This window comes from Bubalus bubalis, chromosome 19 (assembly GCF_019923935.1).
Source record: "Bubalus bubalis isolate 160015118507 breed Murrah chromosome 19, NDDB_SH_1, whole genome shotgun sequence".
In the NCBI taxonomy this organism is placed as follows: domain Eukaryota; kingdom Metazoa; phylum Chordata; class Mammalia; order Artiodactyla; family Bovidae; genus Bubalus; species Bubalus bubalis.
The window spans coordinates 48,944,949-48,958,908 of NC_059175.1; the positions used below are offsets into that span (position 1 = coordinate 48,944,949).

The 13,960-nt window shown below is 36.6% G+C and overlaps 1 pseudogene; it reads left to right on the top strand.

The window, feature by feature from the left end:
- The first annotated feature begins 929 nt into the window (after positions 1 to 929).
- On the top strand, positions 930 to 2,099 carry LOC102389501 (annotated as a pseudogene).
- Positions 2,100 to 13,960: the final 11,861 nt, after the last annotated feature.

The window sequence follows — 13,960 nt, forward strand, 5'->3', positions numbered from 1 at the left end:
AAAAACAAAAAACAAAAAAGACTCAATTTTCCTACTTTAGTAATACATTAAATTGATTTTAAAACAATGACATTATTGTGTTTTTATCTTTGAGTAATATTCCTTTAAGAAAAGTACAGGACAAAGGACAAGGAAAACTTTTTTTCCCCCTTTAATTAGGAAGAAAAGTGAAGTTGCTCAGTTGTGTCTGACTCTTTGCGACCCCATGGACTGTAGCCTACCAGACTTCTCAGTCCACGGGATTTTCCAGGCAAGAGTACTGGAGTGGGTTGCCATTCCCTTCTCCAGGGGATCTTCCCGACCCAGGGACTGAAACCGCGTCTCCTGCATTGTAGGCAGACGCTTTACCTTCTGAGCCACCAGGAAAGCCCAATTAGGAAGAAAGTATTGCCTAAGTCTCACAGTTTATTGCTAAGTGTGAGGATATTTAGTAGACTTAGTAAGGACCAATCAAAGGGAAGAAAAAAAATCTACCTTGGCAAACTACAGTGCAACTGATCTAATACACACACACACACACACACACACACATATATAATATGCATATATAATAATTCTTTTTATATTCCAATTACAGATAATGCAAATTTCATTGAATGTATTAGAATTTGGTTAACTTAAAACATTGTCCTGGTCTTATTATCTCAGAAAACTAAAGAATGCAATAGAGAGAGAAAGAAATGATGACTTTTTCCTTCTTCTCTTATAGATTCTTTGGCTAGTCTGATAAATGATGTAAGACAGATTAATGAAAGAAAAACACATTTAATTTAATTCTGTACATATAAGAGGCTCAAGGAGAGTCAGGTTAATTTGCCATCCTCTGCTAAGGAGAAGGGGGTGGGGCCTGGGACTTCAAAGGCAGGTCCATTGGCAGCAAAATAAAAATGTTTTTCTGCTCTCTTCAGGTTAGCCCAATGTCACCTACCATGAGCAACAAAGTCTTCAGAGACACCTTCTAGGAGGCGGTGTGGAAAGTCGTGTAGGGGAATCAGTGTGGGAAGTGGAAGCTTTTGGAGACAGTGGAGCTTCAGGTCAGTCTGAAGAACTATGACCTCAGAAGGAGAAATGCTTTTGGGACATGCAAGGAAAGTTATAACAAACCTAGATAGCATATTGAAAAGCAGAGATACTACTTTGCCAACAAAGGTCCGTCTAGTCAAGGCTATGGTTTTTCCAGTGGTCATGTATGGATGTGAGACTTGGACTGGGAAGAAAGATGAGTGCAAAAGAATTGATGCTTTTGAACTGTGGTGTTGGAGAAGACTCTTGAGAGTCTCTTGGACTGCAAGGAGATCCAACCAGTCCATCCTAAAGGAGATCTGTCCTGGGTGTTCATTGGAAGGACTGATGCTGAAGCTGAAACTCCAATACTTTGACCACCTCATGGGAAGAGTTGACTCATTGGAAAAGACCCTGATGATGGGAGGGATTGGGGACAGGAGGAGAAGGGGATGACAGAAGATGAGATGGCTGGATGGCATCACCAACTCGATGGATGTGAGGCTGGGTGAACTCCGGGAGTTGGTGATGGACAGGGAGGCCTGGCGTGGTGCAATTCATCGGGTAGCAAAGAGTCGGACACGACTGAGCGACTGAACTGGACTGAGTTGAAGATTAAGTCTTCTACATGCCCCAGGTTCTCTGCATGTGTTCTGGGGACCAGCACCACTGTGACGAGGCCAAGGTTGTGGATTTGCCCGACATGGACATGGTTAGACACTGAAAAAACCCAACAAGAATAAGAAACTGGTCAAGAAGATGGCCAAGAAGTATGATACCTTTTTTGTTTCAGAGTCTGATCAAACAGATCCCACATATCCTCAGTGGAGGCCTGAATAATTCTGGCAAGTTTCCTTCCTTGCTGACCCACAACGAGAATGTGGTGGCCAAAGCTGATTAAGTGAAGTTTACCATCAAGTTCTAGATAAAGAAGGTGCTGTGTCTGGCTGTAGCTCTTGGCCACACAAAGATGACAGATGATGTAAAAAATCCACTTAGCTTTCAAATTCTTGGTGCCACTGCTCAAGAAAACTTGGCAGAAGGTCTGGATTTTGAACATTAACAGCACCATGGGGAAAGCCCAGTGCCTGTACTAAGGTACAAGCTTAATAAACCATACTCCCACCATTTATAAAACAACAACAACAACAACAAAAACATGATTTTCCTGCCATGTAGACATAATGGGACACAGAGAAAGCTTTGAACAAAGATGTGTTGCTAAATTCTACCCAGACTATCAAAACCAGCTTATAATCTTTGTAGTTATCTCTGGTGATTACTCTCTTCTTGGTATAGACCCTCCCTCTAAATTCTTATAGGCAGTTAAGTAAACTTCCAGATTCTTTAGTCTCTTAAAACTAATCAGCCTAAAATAATGCTCATAAGAGACACATTTGTGGTGGCAGATTTTGCTCCCCTACAAGATTCATATGGTCCTAAATTTGTATAGGCCTTACTTACAGTTCCTATTTTATTAAGATATTATAAAATTTCTATCAAATTAAAAGCATCAAATAATGCAAACACTTTGAAAAGAATCACTAATCATGTCTCAAAACTAAAATTAAAATTTTACTAGATAGATTTTTGTGTTAATACTAATCTAGCAAAGAAATCTCTGTTACAGAAAAAATGTTCCATAAAGCCACAGAGATAACAATAAATAAATACAGTTGCTACTGCTGCCTAGGAGAGACATTCAGAACTTCTGCATTGGTAAAGCTCTCCCACATACTATGAGGACTTCCCTGGTGGTCCAGTGGTTAAGAATCAATGTTGCAATGCAGGGGATAAGGGTGTGATTCCCCTGTAAGCGAACTAAGATCCCACATGCCATGGACCTAAGCCCCCATGTCACAACTAGAGACTGTGTGAGCCACAATGAAAGAAACTGCATGAAGCAAAGAAGATCCTTCATGCAGTCAAAAATAAATAAATAAATAGCCATTACAAGGAAGACACACTGTTTATTAAGAGCAGTATTTATTCTGATTGGCCTGTGCTTTTTCTGAAAGAGTTGTTAGATATTTTGACTATCTTTGCTGATTTTGGCAAACTGTTACCTATGTTGAATGTCAATGTGTAGGCTGCCATCTCCTGCTAGTTCAAGATGTTAGGCACTGGGTCTGTGAGTGGCTTTATACTGCGGTCAACTAGGGGGATAATCCTCTTGACCACATAAGGGGAATTTATACTTGAGTCAATACAGGAATGTTCATGAAGCCATTCCATGTTCCATAGGGTAGAAGCCATGAGCTATTTCAGGTCCAAAAGAAGGCATAAGTTAAATCATTGTGTTTTGAAGGTTAGAAAGGAAAAGCAGAGTTCTTTTTTCTGCACATAAAGTTCCAGCATCCGCAGAGCTCATCTAAGTTTTCTTCAAGTAGCTTACACATCTCCCTAAATTTAGCCTATGAAATTACCTATCCCTATAAAAACCGACAACTACCACACCCTGGTGTCCCCTGCCTTCCAAGATGGCCCAACTCTTGTCTGTGGAGTGTGTGTCTCCTTGAATTAACCTTCTTTTGTTTTACTGTGGCCTGTTCTTGAATCCTTTACTGTGTGAAGCCAAGACTCTACACTCAGCGGCTGTTCCAGGGACTTGCCTAAGACCTGGAATGGGACCATTCTCTCAGAGTGCACTTTTTTCCCTGTAACACAAGCCCCAAGTACTTCTCATCTTATTTTGAAATAAGGACATTGAACATGTAGTTGGTTTAGGAATAAGGTGGGCTCTTAATCTGATATGATAAGTGTTTTATAAGGGGATGAGGATATGAAGACTGAGAAACCCTGGGAGAATGTTTAAAGGCAGAGATTGGAGTTATGCACCTGCAGTAAGGAACACCAATGATTCTGGCAAAACAACAGAAGCCAGAAAAGTCTCTACAGATTTCAAAGGGAGCATGGCCCTGCTGATACCAGAATTTCAGGCTTCTAGGCTTCAAAACTGACAGAACACTTTTACATTGCTTGAGCTTCTTAGTTTGTGGAATTTCATCATGGCAGAAACTATTATTTCTATCTAAGGAAATATTCACCTAATTAAAACGAATGTTAAACTATTATATTTTATGCCAGTTACATTCCTAGGAAGATTGCTTTTTATATTGATTCTTCTTCCACAAAAATAAAAGCACAAGAGTAGAATACAGAATCCATGTCTTCCTTTTTCTATGATGTTTGTATTTAGTTCAGTCTTTAAAATGCCCCAATTCATGTTCTTACACAAAAAGATTTCAGACAAAACCTCTACAGTACTCTTGAAAATATTTCAGGTCGTGATATGCTTTATCAAGAAGCCAAGTCTCCTACACTACTTCTTAGACAAATACAGATAGTCATATCTGAAATGGTCTGCTTATACATTATTTCTGTTAACAAAGACAAATGAAGTTTATTACTTTATTTTTCTATAAAATTGCCTGTTACCTAGAAGGCCATTATTAAATATTTCTTGACTATGTGATTATATTAATATATGAATGGATGTAAAACAAAAAGGAACTGTGGTAAGCAGCAATGAAATTGTACTTAAGATTTGCTTTATAAAGTTTATTTGCTTTGTAAACTACAGAAGGAAAAATTCAGACAGAGGCATTATCTGTTTTTAAGGTAATAGCATATTGCTTGGGATATAGAAAGAAGCTAGTATTATTTTTCTTTTTGTCTCTTATTTTGCTATTGTAGTTATGCAAACAAATATGCTTGGAGAAGGAAACAGTGATCATCTTCAAATGTTCTAGTACTTTTCTGTCAAGAATGAGTACAGATTCAGAAATGCCAAGCATTAAAGCACTAATAGAATCATCCATAGTTAGGAAATAGGAAATTTCCCTCTAGGTTTGACTCACGATTATGGTCATAAAATAGTTTGACCCAGAAGTACTTAAGAAGTGCCACACAGTGAAAGGATTATGTTAATTTGGATTATATATGGATGCAACTCTGGGAAAGCTATGTATAGTGAAGGTTCTGTTGCTGAATTATAAGTTGTTGGGTGCCTAGGCTCCACAGACATTGAAAGATTTTCTATTTAAAGGTAGGCAGCTAAAATGGTTTCATGCAAGTTTTGAGGAAATTATGAATGTTAGAAAGTATTGTTCTCTATTATATTAGAACATGTATCCCAAATTTCAAGAAATCAGCTTCTGTTGTTTTATGAACAGTACCAGAAATCAACTCTCTGGCATTCAAATAAATTGATGAGATTTATCCTTTTTAATTCAGTCAAAATATATTTAGATGTGGTAGAGGGGAAACAACATAAAGGGTTTTAAAGAATATTTATATATCCTTACATGCCTCTCAAACTATAATTTTGTCCCTCTTTATTTTTAAACTTTGAGGCATTTCTCACAGTTTCTGATAAACCAAATTTCTTCCTTCTTGCTTTTGAGTATAGGTATATATTTTATATACCGTCAAGAGATGGGAATTCTTTATAAATCTTTTTTTTTAATTTATTTTAATTAGAGGCTAATTACTTTACAATATTGTATTTGTTTGGCCATACATCAACATGAATCCGCCACAGGTGCACACGTGTTCCCAATCCTGAACCCCCCTCCCACCTCCCTCCCTATACCATCCCTCTGGGTCATCCCAGTGCACCAGCCCCAAGCATCCTGTATCCTGCATCAAACCTGGACTGGCGATTCATTTCTTATATGATATTACACATGTTTCAATGCCATTCTCCCAAATCATCCCCCCTCCCTCTCCCACAGAGTCCAAAAGACTGTTCTATACATCTGTGTCTCTTTTGTTGTCTTGCGTACAGGGTTATCGTTACCATCTTTCTAAATTCCATATATATGCATTAGTATACTGTATTGGTGTTTTTCTTTATGGCTTACTTCACTCTGTATAATCGGCTCCAGTTTCATCCACCTCATTAGAACTGATTCAAATGTATTCTTTTTAATGGCTGAGTAATACTTCATTGTGTATATGTACCACAGCTTTCCCATCCATTCATCTGCTGATGGACATCTAGGTTGCCTCCATGTCCTGGCTATTATAAACAGTGTTGCGATGAACATTGGGGTACATGTGTCTCTTTCAATTCTGGTTTCCTCGATGTGTATGCCCAGCAGTGGGATTGCTGGGTTGTATGGGAGATGGGAATACCCTACCACCTGACCTGCCACCTAAGAAATATATATGCAGGTCAAGAATCAACACTTAGAGCTGGACATGGAACAACAGACTGGTTCCAAATAGGAAAAGGAGTATGTCAAGGCTGCATATTGTCACCCTGCTTATTTAATTTATATGCAGAGTACATCATGAGAAACGCTGGACTGGAAGAAGCACAAGGTGGAATCAAGATTGCCGGGAGAAATATCAATAACCTCAGATATGCAGATGGCACCACCCATATGGCAGAAAGTGAAGAGGAATTAAAAAGCCTCCTGGTGAAAGTGAAAGAGGAGAGTGAAAAAGTTGGCTTAAAGCTCAACATTCAGAAAACGAAGATCATGGCATCTGGTCCCATCATTTCATGGCAAATAGATGGGGAAATAATGGAAACAGGGAGAGATTTTATTTTCTTGGGCTCCAAAATCACTGCAGATGGTGACAGTAGCCATGAAATTAAAAGATGCTTACTCCTTGGAAGAAAAGCTATGACCTACCTAGACAGCATATTAAAAAGCAGAGACAAGAGTTTGTGGACAAAGGTCCATCTAGTCAAAGCTATGGTAGTAACTTTGACCACTACTACTACCACTAATTTTCCAATAGTCATGTATGGTTTTGAGAGTTGGACCATAAAGATTGCTGAGCGCTGAAGAACTGATGTTTTTTGAACTATGGTATTGGACAAGACTTTTGAGAGTTCCTTGGACTGCAAGGAGATCAAAGCAGTCAATCATAAAGGAAATTATTCCTGAATATTCATTGGAAGGACTGATGTTGAGGCTGAAACTCCAAAACTTTGGCCACCTGATGCAAAGAACTGACTCATTGGAAAAGACCCTGATGCTGGGAAAGATTGAAGGTGAGAGGAGAAGGGGATGACAGAGGATGAGATGGTTGAATGGCATCACTGACTCGATGAACACGAATTTGAGTAAGCTCTGGGAGATGGTGATGAAGAGAAACCTGGAGTGCTGTAGTCCATGGGGTCACAAAGAATTGGACACGACTGAGAGACTGAACTGAATTGAACTTAACTGATATATTTTGCGTGTGTATTATTTCTTAATATCATTTCCTAGATGTATTGGATTTGATCCACAGAGAGAGAATTGACACTCAGCTGTCATTTTGAAAATAATAATGCCTAAAAGGTTCATTTCCAGGATTTGGTAAATGTCATAAACTGTGACTTCTTGGACTTGGATCAGTATGTGTTAAAGCCAGTTTTAATCTGATTTTATTCTGATCCTATCATTTCAGAAGCATCTTCTCACCAGTTCCATCTCTTGGTATTTTAATACACACTCAAGTTGACTCACCAGAGGTGTGTCTTAAAGTACAAAGTGTTGTTTGGATTTCATACAGCACTAACAACAATGAAGAAGTCACAATTAAAAAGAATTTATTCTTTACACAGCTAGCTGATTTCATTATTGACATCTATGCTTTTCAAGGGGTCTTAACTTTTAATGTTCAATTTAAAGCTAATATATTTTGTATTTTCAAGCCAACAAGACAAAATAATTTCTGTAGCTAATGAAATAAGATCTATTGGTCTCACAAACATGTGAGACAGAAGATGTGTAACTGACCACATTTTAAGAAGGTGATTTGATTTTCATATCGGGATACATTTGGGGACCAACTTTGAATAATAACTTGTCCCTTAAGGTTCCTAGAATCTTGTACTTTTGCTAGTGAAAGGTCCTGACAAACTGAAATGCAAAGAAACTTCTCCCATTTAAACACTTTACACATTTACAATTTTCTATGTCTCAGACTAGTCAAGTTGTCAGACACAAATGAAAACAGACTTCCCTTTATGTAATGCTTTCTATGGTCCTATAAATAGTAAGTCTCCCTGCTTGCCAGTACATGGGAAGCCAACTATTGTTTTCTTTTAGAATCACAGTATGAAAGTTAATATTAACTGGACTATGTTGTAGTTTCTTTTAACGATATTTAACAAGGAGCCACCAAAATTTTTGTAGGGAAATTGACCCAGACAATTTAGATGCATTATTCATAAATCAGAAACAAAACTGCTTCAAAAGTTTCCCAAATATGAATTGATAAAGCCTTGTTCCAGTACCATGATGTAGTTGGGTGGTTAGTAAGTGTTATGATCATATAATTTATTATCAAAACCTGCGTGTTTTACAGTGAATAAGGGGAGTTATTGATTGTTCAGGAAAACAACCATAATGGAAATGTCTTGGGCAAGCTTTAGCATATGCTTACCCAGTTTGTAACTTCATGAAATCTCTCAATATCAAGTAGTATCTGATGGGTTTGTGTTTCAGCAGACAAATCCATAAGGTATATGTTAATTAGTATATGTTTAATTAGCAAGTACATATACAGTAATATACAGATATTTTCTTATTCTAAAACTACTTGATTAATAAGAAAATAAAACCCCAGACTTGACACTTCTTACCTGTATGGTCCAACTCGTTTAACTAATTGACCGATATGGAAACACACATTAATATTGCTTAATAAATACCTTTGTTGTGTGCTTAGTTGTTCAGTCATGCCGACTCTTTGGGCCCCATAGACTGTAGCCTGCCAGGCTCCTTTGTCCATGGAAATTCTCCAGGCAAGAATGCTGGAGTGGGTTGTCATGCCTCCAGGCGATCTTCCCAACCCAGGGATCAAACCTAGGCTTTTTTTTTGTTTGTTTTTACCATCTGAGCCACCAGAGAAACCCTCTGAGCTATCAAGGAAACCTGCCATAATATTTGGAATGCTTTGTCAGAAAACTAATATTGTTACAATGTATAATAATAATATAAAACTATTGGTTTGCTAAATTTGATTTTATCATTTATATTTAAGCAAATGAAAAATAAGTACTATTTCCAGATGTTACACATTATGCACAAATGCTTATGCTTATGAATTGAAATTGTAGATGAATCTTTTACTTCTACCACTACTGCCGAAAGATTTTTCTTTTTTTTAAGAAATCCCCATCCAAGAAGTTAAACGTCTCTGGCACTTTATGTAGGTTAGTTATCCCAAATTATGGATCCAGGAGGCTCAATCTTAAGTCCAATTGAGATTTAAAATTGCTTTTTGTCTAAAACAATTATAATTTAATAGGCTTGCTGCCTGAAAAAGAACCCATGTGAATGTATCTTTACTTCCTTTTCTAGTGCAAAAATTATTGTTCTGTTCCGAGCACATTTTAATAAGATGATAGGTCAATCTAACAGTTTCTGGTCTTATTTGTGAATTTTATATGACAAACATATTTATGATATTTCATAACTCAATGTATTTTCCCAGTTGTCCCAGTTAACCTGTAATCGTGTAACAAAAATGCTTGATTTGAAATCAATTACTATCAATGTGATTAATCAGCATCCCAAAGTAAAATTTATTTACTTTACAAATTAAATGGGTATTTTGATGTACAAATTTATATTATAGTTACTTAATCCAATGTTAATTTTTTTTAAATCTTCATTATTTTAACAAGAAGCTTAGCTTATATGTAATGCTTTTATAAGCTTAGGTATTTTGAAATTTAATTATACATTTTCCCTCTTTACAACCTATATTATGATCTAATCGAGTTTGTTTAGAAAAATCTATAATCATTTTATAAATGCCAATGGTTTTAGTTTATCCTTTGCATAGGTATGTTAATTAAAGAAATGCTTGTTTTTTTCTTTTTGTTTTCTTTTCATCAATGTGAAAAATGCACTCTGATACAAGGTACAAAATTAGAATAAGACAGATTACAAGGCTGAAATGGATTGTAAATCAACTTCTGTACTGTGAATATTTTATAGCAGGCATTTGCAAAGTAAAAAATCTGACATTTATACAGCGATGCATGCATAATTTCCCTCTTACATGTTATTTTCCTGAGATGAAAGTAATTTTAAAATGCAAGGTCAAAGAAATGATTACCCCTAACAAATAGTAATAGAAGTTGAGGACAAGTATCAGGAAGCAGTTCGGCATTTTTCTGTTCTGTAGAGAATTTAATATCTAATTAGATATTAGACACCTTCAGATAAGACTAAGAAAGTTGAAGTAGGAAATCTTTGCTGGAGATAACTTCAAAGTAGATAAATCATTCCCTTAATTTAATAGCTGTTTTGTTTCTGGCCCAAACACAGTTGAACTGCACTTGTGGGACTCCATCATCTCCTATATCTGATAAATGGTATGACCAGGGCAACCTCAGTCTCTGCAGGAGAAACACTGAACAAATTGTCAGCATGATTTACATACAAGTTGTCAACAGCATCTGGGTTGCTCTGTGAAAGAATGATGGGTAACAGATGTTCTGGGAAATGCTACCATCTGCCCTTTCTCAAAATACATCCCCTGTGAAACAATACATTTGAATGGATGCCACCGTGATACCTTTCTTTTGAAAAACTTGAACATCCTCAATATTTCAATGTTACTTGTGGCCATCACAAAAGCAAACTGGCTTAAGAGTATAAATGCAATCAGGCTAAGTAAGCTGACAGATCCTTAAAAGGTCTTTAAATTTAGTCACATAGTTTGGAAAGAGAATGCTTGATGACTCTCTAGGGGGTATACTGGAAAAATTGTATCAGGAGGTCAGGAACTCCACTTGTGCTTATCTATTGAATGATGTCACACTAGTGTATTATTTCATAAGTGATTTGTTGAAACTCTGCAGTGCTTTCATAATATTTTAAAACTATTTGCTGCATACACATGTTGTATAGATATAAACTTAGCAATGTTATCAGTGTGTGGAAGGTTAAGTGTGCAACAGTTGATCAGTACTAACAATAGTAGTGGGTCAAGGCTCTCAACAGGGAAAATTACCCACTTTCTTCATCCATTTCTCCTCAATATGAATTATTTTTTTAAATAAAACGTTTCTTCTATAGAAAGGGTGACAAGATATTTGCTGGACTTGGAACCCAATGTGCAATGAAAAATTCCATTGAATTTAACTGTATTTTAAAAACCTACCAGTTTTATATACCAAATTATTAATAAGAACATTACTTGTAACATACAATTAATGCAAGAAAACATTCACAATTTTTTTCCTCTGTGGATTTGTCTTCTTTCAAATCCTAATGTATAGACTCCTTATGCTTGTGATGATAATACATGTTTTAAAAATAGGATAATAAGGCAGTTCTATTTCCAGTTTTTTAAGGAATCTCCATACTGTTCTCCATAGTGGCTGTACTAGTTTGCATTCCCACCAACAGTGTAAGAGGGTTCCCTTTTCTCCACACCCTCTCCAGCATTTATTGCTTGTAGACTTTTGGATCGCAGCCATTCTGACTGGCGTGAAATGGTACCTCATAGTAGTTTTGATTTGCATTTCTCTGATAATGAGTGATGTTGAGCATCTTTTCATGTATTTGTTAGCCATCTGTATGTCTTCTTTGGAGAAATGTCTATTTAGTTCTTTGGCCCATTTTTTGATCGGGTCATTTATTTTTCTGGAGTTGAGCTGTATGAGTTGCTTGTATATTTTTGAGATTAGTTGTTTGTCAGTTGCTTCATTTGCTATTATTTTCTCCCATTCTGAAGGCTGCCTTTTTACCTTGCTAATAGTTTCCTTTGTTGTGCAGAAGCTTTTAAGTTTAATTAGGTCCCATTTGTTTATTTTTGCTTTTATTTCCAATATTCTGGGAGGTGGGTCATAGAGGATCCTGCTGTGATGTATGTCGGAGAGTGTTTTGCCTATGATCTCCTCTAGGAGTTTTATAGTTTCTGGTCTTACGTTGAGATCTTTAATCCATTTTGAGTTTATTTTTGTGTATGGTGTTAGAAAGTGTTCTAGTTTCATTCTTTTACAAGTGGTTGACCAGTTTTCCCAGCACCACTTGTTAAAGAGATTTTCTTTAATCCATTGTATATTCTTGCCTCCTTTGTCAAACATACGGTGTCCATATGTGCATGGATTTATCTCTGGGCTTTCTATTTTGTTCCATTGATCAATATGTCTGTCTTTGTGCCAGTACCATACTGTCTTGATAACTGTGGCTTTGTAATAGAGCCTGAAGTCAGGTAGGTTGATTCCTCCAATTCCATTCTTCTTTCTCAAGATAGCTTTGGCTATTTGAGTTTTTTTGTATTTCCATACAAATTGTGAAATTATTTGTTCTAGCTCTGTGAAGAATACCATTGGTAGCTTTATAGGGATTGCATTGAATCCATAAATTGCTTTGGGTAGTATATTCATTTTTACTATATTGATTCTTCCAATCCATGAACATGGTATATTTCCCCATCTATTCGTGTCCTCTTTGATTTCTTTCACCAGTGTTTTATAGTTTTCTATATATAGGTCTTTAGTTTCTTTAGGTAGATATATTCCTAAGTATTTTATTCTTTCTGTTGCAATGGTGAATGGAATTGTTTCCTTAATTTCTCTTTCTGTTTTCTCATTATTAGGAATGCAAGGGATTTCTGTGTGTTGATTTTATATCCTGCAACTTTACTATAATCATTGATTAATTCTAGTACAGAAAGGAAAGAGACACATGTACCCCAATGTTCATCGCAGCACTGTTTATAATAGCCAGGACATGGAAGCAACCCATCAGCAAACCATGCTGATGATGCAGATGCCCATCAGCAGATGAATGGATAGGAAAGCTGTGGTACATATACACAATGAAGTATTACTCAGCCATTGAAAAGAATACATTTGAATCCGTTCTAATGAGGTGGATGAAACTGGAGCCTATTATACAGAGTGAAGTAAGCCAGAAAGAAAAACACCAATACAGTCTACTAATGCATATATATGGAATTTAGAAAGATGGTAACAATAACCCTGTGTATGAAACAGCAAAAGAGACACTGATGTATAGATCAGTCTTATGGACTCTGTGGGAGAGGGAGAGGGTGGGGAGATTTGGGAGAATGGCATTGAAACATGTATAATATCATGTATGAAACGAGTCGCCAGTCCAGGTTCGATGCACGATACTGGATGCTTGGGGCTGGTGCACTGGGACGACCCAAAGGGAGGGTATGGGGAGGGAGGAGGGAGGAGGGTTCAGGATGGGTAACACAGGTATACCTGTGGAGGATTCATTTTGATATTTGGCAAAACTAATACAATATTGTAAAGTTTAAAAATCAAATAAAATTAAAAAAAATAAATAAAAATAGGATAATAAAGGTTAATCCTAACAGGCATTTAATAATATATATGAAAATGATATATACTTTGCATAGTTTACTATGATTTTTATTATAATGATCCTGAGAAGTTTTAAGAACTAAATGCCTTTTAGTATTAAATATTATCTTATTTATGCTCTACATTTTATCACACTTAAATGTATCAAGATTCTCCTACAAATTTCTGCTTACTTGCTCAGTCATGCTCAGCTTTTTGTTTTGCATGGACTGCAGCCCACCAGACTCCTCTCTCCATGGAATTCTCCAGGCAACACTACTGGAGTGGGTTGCCATTCCCTTCTCCAGTGGATCTTCCAGACCCAGGGATTGAACCTGTCTGCGTTGCATGCAGATTCTTTACTATTTGATCTACGTGATGCTTACAGATTTGTTAGAGATGACAGTATTATGGTGGTGGTGGTTTAGTCACTAAGTCTGACTCTTGCAACCCCATGTACTGTAGCCCACCAGGCCACCAGGCTCCTCTGTCCATAGAATTCTCCAGGCAAGAATACTGGAGTGGGTTGCCACTTCCTTCCCCAGTATTTTGGAAACCAGATTCACAAAAGTAGTTTAATCTTAATAATAATTCTGAGCAAAAAGAAATATATATTTCTTTGGAATTGAATATATCATTGTGAGAAGATTAGAT